This window comes from Pan paniscus, chromosome Y (genome assembly GCF_029289425.2).
Source record: "Pan paniscus chromosome Y, NHGRI_mPanPan1-v2.0_pri, whole genome shotgun sequence".
Classification (NCBI taxonomy): Eukaryota; Metazoa; Chordata; class Mammalia; order Primates; family Hominidae; genus Pan; species Pan paniscus.
The window spans coordinates 3,974,033-3,985,970 of NC_073273.2; positions in this window are offsets into that span (position 1 = coordinate 3,974,033).

Here is an 11,938-nt window from a genome sequence, read left to right on the forward strand (position 1 = left end):
GATTCCATTCCATTCCATTCCATTCCTTTCCATTACATATGACTTGATTCCACTCCATTCCATTCCATTCCATTCCATTCCATTCCATTCCATTCCATTCCATTCGGGTTGATTCCATTCCATGCCATTCCATTCCATTCCATTTCATTCGGTTTTATTCCATTCCATTCCATTCCATTCCATTCCATTCCATTCCATTCCATTCCATTCCATTTCATTCCATTCGGTATGATTCTATTCCATTCCATTCCATTCGGCTTGATTCCATTCCATTCCATTCCATTCGTTTTGATTCCATTCCATTCCATTCCATTCCATTCGTTTTGATTCCATTCCATTCCATTCCATTCCATTCGGGTTGATTCCATTCCACTCCATTCCATTCCATTCGATTCCATTCTCGTTGATTTCTTTCCAATCCATTCCATTCCATTCGGGTTATTTCAATTCCATTCCTTTCAATTCCACTCGGGTTGATTACATTTTATTCCATTCGGGTTGATTCCATTCCATTCCATTCCATTCCATTCGGGTTGATTCCATTCCATTCCATTCCATTCCATTCCATTCCATTCCATTCCATTCCATTCCATTCCATTCCATTCCATTCCACTCGCAATGATTCCATTCCATTCCATTCCATTCCATTCCATTCCATTCCATTACATATGACTAGATTCCATTCCATTCCATTCCATTCCATTCCATTCCATTCCATTCCATTCCATTCCTTTCCATTCGGGTTGATTTCATGGCATTGAATTGCATTCCATTCCATTCAATTCGAGTTGATTCCATTCCATTCTTTCCATTTCATTCGGTTTTATTCCATTCCATTCCATTCAATTCCATTCCATTCCACTCCATTTCATTCCATTCCATTCCATTCGGTATGATTCCATTCCATTCCATTCCATTAGGCTTGATTCCATTCCATTCCATTCCATTCCATTCCATTCCATTCCTTTTGGTTCCGTTCGATTCCGTTCCATTCCATTCGTTTTGATTCCATTCCATTCCATTCCATTCAATTCGGGTTGATTCCATTCCATTCAATTCCATTCCACTCCATTCCATTCCATTCGATTCCATTCTCGTTGATTCCATTCCAATCCATTCCATTCCATTCGGGTTATTTCAATTCCATTCCATTCAATTCCACTCGGGTTGATTTCATTATATTCCATTCAGGTTGATTCCATTCCATTCCATTCCATTCCATTCGGGTTGATTCCATTCCATTCCATTCCATTCCATTCCATTCCATTCCATTCCATTCCATTCGGAATGATTCCATTCCATTCCATTCCATTCCATTCCATTCCATTCCATTCCATTCCATTCCATTACATATGACTTTATTCCATTCCATTCCATTCCATTCCTTTCCTTTCCATTCGGGATGATTTCATTGCTTTCAATTGCATTCCATTCCATTCCTTTCCATTCCATTCCATTCAGCTTGACTCCATTCCATTCCATTCCATTCCATTCCATTCCATTCCATTCCATTCCTTTCCATTCCATTTCATTCTGGTTGATTCAATTCCATTCCTCTCCATTCGTGTTGATTACATTCCACTCCATCCCATTCAATTCCATTTCATACCAATCCATTCCGGTTGATTCCATTCCATTCCATTCCATTCCATTCCATTCCATTCAGGTTGATTCCGTTCCTGTCCATTCCATTCCATTCCACTCCATGCGGGTTGATTCCATTCCATTCCATTCCATAACCTTCCATTAAATTCCATTCGTGTTGATTCCATTCCATTCCATTCCATTCCATTCCATTCCATTCCATTTTGGTTGATTCCATTCCATTCCATTCCATTTCATTCCATGCCATTCCATTCCATTCCATTCCATTCCATTCCATTCCAATCGGGTTGATTCCATTCCATTCAATTCCATTCCATTACCTTCCGTTCCATTTGGGTTGATTCCATTCCAATCCATTCCATTCCATTACATGCCGTTCCATTCCATTCGGGTTCATTCCATTCCATTCCATTCCATTCCATTCCATTCCATTCCATTCCATTCCATTCCTTTCGGGGTGATTCTATTCCATTCTATTCCATTTCATTCTATTCCATTCCATTCCATTCCGATTGATTCCTTTCCATTCCATTCCATTCCATTCCATTCCATTCCATTCCATTCCATTCCATTCCATTCCATGTCATTCCATTCCATTCCATGCCATTCCATTCCATTTGGATTGATTCCATTACATTCCATTCCATTACGTTCCATTCCTTTCGGTTTGACTCCATTCCATTTCATTCCGTTCCATTCCATTGCATTCCATTCGGGTTGATTCCAATCCATTCCATTCCATTGCATTCCATTCCATTCGTGTTACATCCATTCCATTCCATACCATTCCGTTCCATTCGGGTTGATTCCATTCCATTCCATTCCTTTCCATTCGGGTTGATTGCATTCCATTCCATTCCATTCAATTCCATTCTTTTCCATTCCATTCCATTCCATTCGGATTGTTTCCATTCCATTCCATTCCATTCCATTCCATTCCATTCCATTCCATCCCAATCGGGTTGATTCCATTCCATTCCATTCTATTCCATTCCATTCCATGTCATTCGTGTTGATTCCATTCCATTCCATTCCATTCCATTACCTTCCATTCCATTTGGGTTGATTCCATTCCAATCCATTCCATTCCATTCCATGCCGTTCCATTCCATTCGGGTTCATTCCATTCCATTCCAATCCATTACATTCCATTCCTTTCGGGGCGATTCTATTCCATTCTATTCCATTTCATTCTATTCCATTCCATTCCACTCGGATTGATTCCATTCCATTCCATTCCATTCCATTCCATTCCATTCCATTCCATTCCATTCCGTTCCATTCCTTTCGGGTTGACTCCATTCCATTCCATTCCATTCCATTGCATTCCATTCCATTCCATTCGTGTTACATCCATTCCATTCCATTCCATTCCATTCCATTCCATTCCATTCCATTCCATTCATTCCTTTCCATTCCATTCCATTCCATTCGGATTGATTCCATTCCATTCCATTCCATTCCATTCCAATCCTTTCCATTCCATTTCATTCGGGTTGATTCAATTCCATTCCTCTCCATTCGTGTTGATTACATTCCACTCCATTCCATTCAATTCCATTTCATACCAATCCATTCCGGTTGATTCCATTCCATTCCATTCCATTCCATTCCATTCGGGTTGATTCCATTCCAGTCCATTCCATTCCATTCCACTCCATTCGGGTTGATTCCATTCCATTCCATTCCATTCCTTTCCATTAAATTCCATTCGTGTTGATTCCATTCCATTCCATTCCATTCCATTCCATTTTGGTTGATTCCATTCCATTCCATTCCATTTCATTCCATGCCATTCCATTCCATTCCATTCCATTCCATTCCATTCCATTCCAATCGGGTTGATTCCATTCCATTCCATTCCATTCCATGCCATTCGTGTTGATTACATTCCATTCAATTCCATTCCATTACCTTCCGTTCCATTTGGGTTGATTCCATTCCAATCCATTCCATTCCATTCCGTGCCGTTCCATTCCATTCGGGTTCATTCCATTCCATTCCATTCATTCCTTTCCATTCCATTCCATTCCACTCGGATTGACTCCATTCCATTCCATTCCATTCCATTCCATTCATTCCTTTCCATTCCATTCCATTCCATTTGGATTGATTCCATTCCATTCCATTCCATTCCATTCCATTCCATTCCATTCCATTTCATTCGGGTTGATTCAATTCCATTCCTCTCCATTCGTGTTGATTACATTCCACTCCATCCCATTCAATTCCATTTCATACCAATCCATTCCGGTTGATTCCATTCCATTCCATTCCATTCCATTCCATTCGGGTTGATTCCATTCCAGTCCATTCCATTCCATTCCACTCCATTCCGGTTGATTCCATTCCATTCCATTCCATAACTTTCCATTAAATTCCATTCGTGTTGATTCCATTCCATTCCATTCCATTTTGGTTGATTCCATTCCATTCCATTCCATTTCATTCCATGCCATTCCATTCCATTCCATTCCATTCCATTCCAATCGGGTTGATTCCATTCCATTCCATTCCATTCCATTCCATGCCATTCCATTCCATTCCAATCGGGTTGATTCCATTCCATTCCATTCTATTCCATTCCATTCCATGCCATTCGTGTTGATTCCATTCCATTCCATTCCGTTCCATTACATTCCATTCCATTTGGGTTGATTCCATTCCATTCCATTCCATTCCATTCCATTCGGGTTGATTCCATTCCACTCCATTCCATTCCATTCGATTCCATTCTCGTTGATTCCTTTCCAATCCGTTCCATTCCATTCGGGTTATTTCAATTCCATTCCTTTCAATTCCACTCGGGTTGATTACATTTTATTCCATTCGGGTTGATTCCATTCCATTCCATTCCATTCCATTCGGGTTGATTCCATTCCATTCCATTCCATTCCATTCCATTCCATTCCATTCCATTCCATTCGCAATGATTCCATTCCATTCCATTCCATTCCATTCCACTACATATGACATGATTCCATTCCATTCCATTCCATTCCATTCCATTCCATTCCTTTCCATTCGGGTTGATTTCATTGCATTGAATTGCATTCCATTCCATTCAATTCGAGTTGATTCCATTCCATTCTTTCCATTTCATTCGGTTTTATTCCATTCCATTCCATTCCATTCCATTCCATTCCATTCCATTCCATTCCATTCCAATCGGGTTGATTCCATTCCATTCCATTCCATTCCATGCCATTCGTGTTGATTACATTCCATTCAATTCCATTCCATTACCTTCCGTTCCATTTGGGTTGATTCCATTCCAATCCATTCCATTCCATTCCGTGCCGTTCCATTCCATTCGGGTTCATTCCATTCCATTCCATTCATTCCTTTCCATTCCATTCCATTCCACTCGGATTGACTCCATTCCATTCCATTCCATTCCATTCCATTCATTCCTTTCCATTCCATTCCATTCCATTTGGATTGATTCCATTCCATTCCATTCCATTCCATTCCATTCCATTCCATTCCATTTCATTCGGGTTGATTCAATTCCATTCCTCTCCATTCGTGTTGATTACATTCCACTCCATCCCATTCAATTCCATTTCATACCAATCCATTCCGGTTGATTCCATTCCATTCCATTCCATTCCATTCCATTCGGGTTGATTCCATTCCAGTCCATTCCATTCCATTCCACTCCATTCCGGTTGATTCCATTCCATTCCATTCCATAACTTTCCATTAAATTCCATTCGTGTTGATTCCATTCCATTCCATTCCATTTTGGTTGATTCCATTCCATTCCATTCCATTTCATTCCATGCCATTCCATTCCATTCCATTCCATTCCATTCCAATCGGGTTGATTCCATTCCATTCCATTCCATTCCATTCCATGCCATTCCATTCCATTCCAATCGGGTTGATTCCATTCCATTCCATTCTATTCCATTCCATTCCATGCCATTCGTGTTGATTCCATTCCATTCCATTCCGTTCCATTACATTCCATTCCATTTGGGTTGATTCCATTCCATTCCATTCCATTCCATTCCATTCGGGTTGATTCCATTCCACTCCATTCCATTCCATTCGATTCCATTCTCGTTGATTCCTTTCCAATCCGTTCCATTCCATTCGGGTTATTTCAATTCCATTCCTTTCAATTCCACTCGGGTTGATTACATTTTATTCCATTCGGGTTGATTCCATTCCATTCCATTCCATTCCATTCGGGTTGATTCCATTCCATTCCATTCCATTCCATTCCATTCCATTCCATTCCATTCCATTCGCAATGATTCCATTCCATTCCATTCCATTCCATTCCACTACATATGACATGATTCCATTCCATTCCATTCCATTCCATTCCATTCCATTCCTTTCCATTCGGGTTGATTTCATTGCATTGAATTGCATTCCATTCCATTCAATTCGAGTTGATTCCATTCCATTCTTTCCATTTCATTCGGTTTTATTCCATTCCATTCCATTCCATTCCATTCCATTCCATTCCATTCCATTCCATTTCATTCCATTCCATTCCATTCGGTATGATTCCATTCCATTCCATTCCATTAGGCTTGATTCCATTCCATTCCTTTCCATTCCATTCCATTCCTTTCCATTCCATTCCATTCGGCTTGACTCCATTCCATTCCATTCCATTCCATTCCGTTCGTTTTGATTCTGTTCCATTCCATTCCATTCCATTCCATTCGTTTTGATTCCATTCCATTACATTCCATTCCATGCGGGTTGATTACATTCCATTCAATTCCATTTCACTCCATTCCATTCCATTCGATTCCATTCTCTTTGATTCCTTTCCAATCCATTCCATTCCACTCGGGTTATTTCAATTCCATTCCATTCAATTCCACTCGGGTTGATTACATTATATTCCATTCGGGTTGATTCCATTCCATTCCATTGCATTCCATTCGGGTTGATTCCATTCCATTCCATTCCATTCCATTCCATACGGAATGATTCCATTCCATTCCATTCCGTTCCATTCCTCTCGGGTTGACTCCATTCCATTCCATTCCGTTCCATTACATTCCATTCAATTCGGGTTGATTCCATTCCATTCCATTCCATACCATTCCATTCCATTCGTGTTACATCCATTCCATTCCATTCCATTCGGGTTGATTCCATTCCACTCCTTTCCATTCCTTTCCATTAAATTCCATTCGTGTTTATTCCATTCCATTCCATTCCATTTGGGTTGATTCCATTCCATTCCATTCCATTTCATTCCATGCCATTCCATTCCATTCCATTTCATTCGGGTTGATTCCATTCTATTCCATTCCTTTAAATTCGGGTTGACTCCATTCTAATCCATTCCATTCCAGTCATTTCCATTCCATTCGGATTGATTCCATTCCATTCCATTCCACTCCTTTCCATTCCATTCCATTCGGGTTGATTCCATTCCATTCAATTCCATTCGTTTTGATTCCATTCCGTTCCATTCCATTCCATTCCATTCGGGTTGATTCCCTTGCATTCCATTCCATTCCATTCCATTCCATTCCATACCATTCCATTCCATTCCATTCGGGATGATTCCATTCCATTCCATTCCATTATGCTTGATTCCATTCCGTTCCATTCCATTCCATTCCATTCCATTCCATTCCATTCCATTCCATTCTTTTTGACTCCATTCCATTCCATTCCATTCCATTCGGGTTGATTACATTCCATTCTATTCCATTCCACTCCATTCCATTCCATTCAATTCCATTCTCGTTGATTCCATTCCATTCCATTGCATTCCTTTCGAGTTATTTCCATTCCATTCCATTCAATTCCACTCGAGTTGATTCTATTATATTACATTCGGGTTGATTCCATTCCATTCCATTCCATTACATTGGGGTACATTGATTCCATTCCATTCCATTCCATTCCATTCAGTTCCATTCCATTCCATTCGGATTGATTCCATTCCAATCCATTCCATTCCATTACATTCCATTCAGGTTACATCCATTCCATTCCATTCCATTCCATTCCATTCGGGTTGTTTCCATTCCATTCCATTCCTTTAGATTCGGGTTGACTCCATTCCATTCCATTCCATTCCATTCCTTTCCATTCCATTGGGATTGATTCCATTCCATTCCATTCCAGTCCATTCCTTTCCATTCCATTCCATTCGGGTTGAATCCATTCCATTCCATTCCATACCATTTGGGTTGATACCATTCCATTCCATTCCATTCCATTCGGATTGATTCCATTCCATTCCATTCCATACCATGCCATTCCATTCGTGTTACATCCATTCCATTCCATTCCATTCCATTCCATTCCATTCCATTCCATTCCATTCCGGTTGATTCCATTCCATTCCATTCCTTTCCATTCGGGTTGACTCCATTCCATTCCATTCCATTCCATTCCTTTCCATTCCATTCCATTCGGCTTGACTCCATTCCATTCCATTCCATTCCATTCGTTTTGATTCTGTTCCATTCCATTCCATTCCATTCCATTCGTTTTGATTCCATTCCATTACATTCCATTCCATACGGGTTGATTCCATTCCATTCAATTCCATTCCACTAGATTCCATTCCATTCGAATCCATTCTCGTTGATTCCTTTCCAATCCATTCCATTCAATTCGGGTTATTTCAATTCCATTCCATTCAATTCCACCCGGGATGATTACATTATATTCCATTCGGGTTGATTCCATTCCATTCCATTCAATTCCATTCGGGTTGATTCCATTCCATTCCATTCCATTCCATTCCATTCCCTTCCATTCCATTCCATTCCATTCCATTCGGAATGATTCCATTCCATTCCATTCCGTTCCATTCCTCTCGGGTTGACTCCATTCCATTCCATTCCGTTCCATTACATTCCATTCCATTCGGGTTGATTCCATTCCATTCCATTCCATTCCATTCCGTTCGTGTTACATCCATTCCATTCCATTCCATTCCATTCCTTTCCATTCCATTCGGGTTGATTCCATTCCATTCCTTTCCATTCCTTTCCATTAAATTCCATTCGTGTTTATTCCATTCCATTCCATTCCATTTTGGTTGATTCCATTCCATTCCATTCCATTTCATTCCATGCCATTCCATTCCATTCTATTCCATTCGGGTTGATTCCATTCCATGCCATTCCATTCCTTTCCATTCCATTCCATTCGGGTTGATTCCATTCCATTCAATTCCATTCGTTTTGATACCATTACATTCCATTCCATTCCATTCCATTCCATTCCATTCCTTTAGGGGTGATTCTATTTCATTCTATTCCATTTCATTCTATTCCATAACATAACATTCGGATTGATTCCATTCCATTCCATTCCATTCTCTTCCATTCCGTTCCATTCCTTTCGGGTTGACTCCATTCCATTCCATTCCATTCCATTCCATTCCATTCCATTCCATTCGGGTTGATTCCATTCCATTCTATTCCATTCCATTCGTCTTACATCCATTCCATTCCATTCCATTCCTTTCGGGTGATTCCATTCCATTCCATTCCTTTGAATTCGGATTGACTCCATTCCATTCCATTCCATTCCTTTCCATTCCATTCGGATTGATTCCATTCCATTCCATTCCTTTCCATTCCATTCCATTCGGGTTGATTCCATTCCATTCCATTCCATTCCATTCGGGTTGATTCCATTCCAGTCCATTGCATTCCATTCCATTCCATTCCATTCGTGTTGATTCCATTCCATTCAATTCTTTCCATTCCATTCCATTCCATTCCATTCCATTCCATTCGTGTTGCTTCCAATCCATTCAATTCCATTCCATTCCATTCCATTCCATTCCATTCCATTCCATTTGGGTTGATTCCATTCCATTCCATTCCATTCCATTTCATTCCATGACATTCCCTGCCATTCTATTGCATTCGGGTTGATACCATTCCATTCCATTCCATTCCATTCCATTACATATGACTTGATTCCATTCCATTCCATTCCATTCCTTTCCATTCGGGTTGATTTCATTGCATTCTATTGCATTCCATTCCATTCAATTCGGGTTGATTCCATTCCATTCCATTCCATTCCATTCCATACGGTTTTATTCCATTCCCTTCCATTCCATTCCATTCCTTTCCATTCCATTCGTTTTGACTCCATTCCACTCCATTCCATTCCATTCGTGTTGATTCCATTCCATTCCATTCCATTCCATTCCATTCCATTCCATTCCATTCGGAATGATTCCATTCCATTCCATTCCATTCCATTCCATTCAATTACATATGACTTTATTCCATTCCATTATATTCCATTCCTTTCCTTTCCATTCGGGATGATTTCATTGCTTTCAATTGCATTCCATTCCATTCCTTTCCATTCCATTCCATTCAGCTTGACTCCATTCCATTCCATTCCATTCCATTCCATTCCATTCCATTCCATTCCTTTCCATTCCATTTCATTCTGGTTGATTCAATTCCATTCCTCTCCATTCGTGTTGATTACATTCCACTCCATCCCATTCAATTCCATTTCATACCAATCCATTCCGGTTGATTCCATTCCATTCCATTCCATTCCATTCCATTCCATTCCATTCGGGTTGATTCCGTTCCTGTCCATTCCATTCCATTCCACTCCATGCGGGTTGATTCCATTCCATTCCATTCCATAACCTTCCATTAAATTCCATTCGTGTTGATTCCATTCCATTCCATTCCATTCCATTCCATTCCATTCCATTTTGGTTGATTCCATTCCATTCCATTCCATTTCATTCCATGCCATTCCATTCCATTCCATTCCATTCCATTCCATTCCAATCGGGTTGATTCCATTCCATTCAATTCCATTCCATTACCTTCCGTTCCATTTGGGTTGATTCCATTCCAATCCATTCCATTCCATTACATGCCGTTCCATTCCATTCGGGTTCATTCCATTCCATTCCATTCCATTCCATTCCATTCCATTCCATTCCATTCCATTCCATTCCTTTCGGGATGATTCTATTCCATTCTATTCCATTTCATTCTATTCCATTCCATTCCATTCCGATTGATTCCTTTCCATTCCATTCCATTCCATTCCATTCCATTCCATTCCATTCCATTCCATTCCATGTCATTCCATTCCATTCCATGCCATTCCATTCCATTTGGATTGATTCCATTACATTCCATTCCATTACGTTCCATTCCTTTCGGTTTGACTCCATTCCATTTCATTCCGTTCCATTCCATTGCATTCCATTCGGGTTGATTCCAATCCATTCCATTCCATTGCATTCCATTCCATTCGTGTTACATCCATTCCATTCCATACCATTCCGTTCCATTCGGGTTGATTCCATTCCATTCCATTCCTTTCCATTCGGGTTGATTGCATTCCATTCCATTCCATTCAATTCCATTCTTTTCCATTCCATTCCATTCCATTCGGATTGTTTCCATTCCATTCCATTCCATTCCATTCCATTCCATTCCATTCCATCCCAATCGGGTTGATTCCATTCCATTCCATTCTATTCCATTCCATTCCATGTCATTCGTGTTGATTCCATTCCATTCCATTCCATTCCATTACCTTCCATTCCATTTGGGTTGATTCCATTCCAATCCATTCCATTCCATTCCATGCCGTTCCATTCCATTCGGGTTCATTCCATTCCATTCCAATCCATTACATTCCATTCCTTTCGGGGCGATTCTATTCCATTCTATTCCATTTCATTCTATTCCATTCCATTCCACTCGGATTGATTCCATTCCATTCCATTCCATTCCATTCCATTCCATTCCATTCCATTCCATTCCGTTCCATTCCTTTCGGGTTGACTCCATTCCATTCCATTCCATTCCATTGCATTCCATTCCATTCCATTCGTGTTACATCCATTCCATTCCATTCCATTCCATTCCATTCCATTCCATTCCATTCCATTCCATTCCATTCCATTCCATTCCATTCATTCCTTTCCATTCCATTCCATTCCATTCGGATTGATTCCATTCCATTCCATTCCATTCCATTCCAATCCTTTCCATTCCATTTCATTCGGGTTGATTCAATTCCATTCCTCTCCATTCGTGTTGATTACATTCCACTCCATTCCATTCAATTCCATTTCATACCAATCCATTCCGGTTGATTCCATTCCATTCCATTCCATTCCATTCCATTCGGGTTGATTCCATTCCAGTCCATTCCATTCCATTCCACTCCATTCGGGTTGATTCCATTCCATTCCATTCCATTCCTTTCCATTAAATTCCATTCGTGTTGATTCCATTCCATTCCATTCCATTCCATTCCATTTTGGTTGATTCCATTCCATTCCATTCCATTTCATTCCATGCCATTCCATTCCATTCCATTC